The 2,500-nt window shown below is 44.3% G+C and overlaps 1 protein-coding gene across 1 annotated transcript in view; it reads right to left on the reverse strand.

The window, feature by feature from the left end:
- Positions 1-2,500, reverse strand: part of atp8a2 (ATPase phospholipid transporting 8A2) — a 133,276-nt gene that overhangs the window by 48,048 nt on the left and 82,728 nt on the right. The gene's annotated exons all lie outside the window — the stretch shown is intronic.

Here is a 2,500-nt window from a genome sequence, read left to right on the forward strand (position 1 = left end):
TACTATCACGATATAAACGATATAGGAGAAAGGTCACGATATACATTTTATATCACGATAACGATATATATGGTCATATCGCAAAGCCCTAGCACAAAGTAGAAATTAATCAGCACATGGAGAGTAGAACACTAGAACAGGTCACATGGAGAGTAGAACACTACAGGTCACATGGTTTGGGCGGGGGTGGGGGGGGAATAGCGGGAACAATACCAGACATGAGGTCATGTAAATAAATACAAACTAACACAAGTACGTACTGTCATGTACACGTGTTTACACACAGACAGAGGCCGAGAGGGATAGACAAAACAAGATTAGCACAAATCCAGATGGAGAGAGGGAGATGGAGAGAGGGAGATGGAGAGAGGGATATGGAGAGAGGAGTTGGGGAGGAGGATACGGAGAGAGGTATACGGAGAGAGGGATATGGAGAGAGGAGTTGGGGAGGAGGGAGTAGAGTGCAGACAGACATAAAAAGGTAGAGGGATACTGAGAAGTAGAGGGGTACTGATTGGTAGAGGGATAGAGCATGAAAAATGTGAAGAAACACAGCTTTCTAAAAAGTTTGGGGGTTCGTATGAAAAATTAAACAAAAATATCAGAAACAACATATATGGAGCTCGTGGCACAACTCGAAGGGGATCGAAATATCATTTTAATACCGCCATTGGATTACATGCTACGATTTTTGGCTAAAAACGCTGTTGAGGTCCCATGAAATCGGGGGAAGTGACGTCACTTTCAAGCGCTATACTGAGAGGTAGAGGCATTTTATTAGCCAGGCCACGCCCTCCTACTAATGCAACACCTCCGGCCTCGCTTCTAGCCAGGCCAAGAGCAATACAAATATCGTTTCTGAGCTCCAGAGAAATTGGGAACTCCACCCACTTTGTCCGGTAGCAATCAACTTTGAGCAGCTCCAACGGTCCTGGGTAGAGGCGTGTTCAAGGCAGTGACGTGGTTTTAGCAGACACGCTCTATTATTGGGACTAAGAAAGTTTTAAACTTCGGAACAGCCTTTTCTGGACACGACCAGTAGCTAACCGAGGGAGGCGGGTTAACCAGGCCGTTTGGGAAACACTATGTTATCTTCTTGGTCAGACCGACATCTCGGTACGAGATTTGAAAGTCGATGATAATTAGGCGAGCATATTATAGCAATGTGGCCCTGTAGTCTTCCTCTTCCTCTGTAGTCTTCCTCTTCATCTGTAGTCTTCATCTGTAGTCTTCATCTGTAGTCTTCCTCTGTAGTCTTCATCTTCCTCTGTAGTCTTCCTCTGTAGTCTTCATCTTCCTCTGTAGTCTTCATCTGTAGTCTTCCTCTGTAGTCTTCCTTTGTAGTCTTCCTCTTCCTCTGTAGTCTTCATCTTCATCTGTAGACTTCCTCTGTAGTCTTCATCTGTAGTCTTCCTCTGTAGTCTTCACCTTCATCTTCCTCTGTAGTCTTCCTCTGTAGTCTTCATCTGTAGTCTTCATCTGTAGTCTTCATCTGTAGTCTTCCTCTTCCTCTGTAGTCTTCATCTGTAGTCTTCCTCTTCCTCTGTAGTCTTCCTCTGTAGTCTTCATCTGTAGTCTTCATCTGTAGTCTGTAGTCTTCCTCTGTAGTCTGTAGTCTTCCTCTGTAGTCTTCCTCTTCATCTGTAGTCTTCCTCTGTAGTCTTCATCTGTAGTCTTCATCTGTAGTCTTCATCTGTAGTCTTCATCTGTAGTCTTCCTCTGTAGTCTTCCTCTGTAGTCTTCATCTGTAGTCTTCATCTGTAGTCTTCATCTGTAGTCTTCCTCTGTAGTCTTCCTCTGTAGTCTTCATCTTCATCTGTAGTCTTCCTCTGTAGTCTTCCTCTGTAGTCTTCATCTGTAGTCTTCCTCTGTAGTCTTCCTCTGTAGTCTTCATCTTCCTCTGTAGTCTTCCTCTGTAGTCTTCATCTGTAGTCTTCATCAGTAGTCTTCCTCTGTAGTCTTCATCTGTAGTCTTCCTCTGTAGTCTTCATCTTCCTCTGTAGTCTTCATCTGTAGTCTTCATCTTCCTCTGTAGTCTTCATCTGTAGTCTTCATCTGTAGTCTTCATCTGTAGTCTTCCTCTGTAGTCTTCCTCTGTAGTCTTCCTCTTCCTCTGTAGTCTTCCTCTGTAGTCTTCATCTTCCTCTGTAGTCTTCCTCTGTAGTCTTCATCTTCCTCTGTAGTCTTCCTCTGTAGTCTTCCTCTGTAGTCTTCATCTGTAGTCTTCCTCTGTAGTCTTCCTCTGTAGTCTTCATCTGTAGTCTTCATCTGTAGTCTTCATCTGTAGTCTTCCTCTTCATCTGTAGTCTTCATCTATTCTCTTCCTCTTCCCTTTCTCACTCATTTACATTCTTCACTCTGTTGCTTTTCATCTCTCTCTCTCTCCCTCTCTCTCAACGTTCTTTCTTTCTCCCTCTCTCTCTCTCCCTCCAACGTTCTTTCTTTCTCCCTCTCCTCCTCCGTCTCTCTCTCTCTCTCCCCCCCTCTCTCTCTCCAACGT

Source organism: Engraulis encrasicolus, chromosome 9 (genome assembly GCF_034702125.1).
Source record: "Engraulis encrasicolus isolate BLACKSEA-1 chromosome 9, IST_EnEncr_1.0, whole genome shotgun sequence".
Classification (NCBI taxonomy): Eukaryota; Metazoa; Chordata; class Actinopteri; order Clupeiformes; family Engraulidae; genus Engraulis; species Engraulis encrasicolus.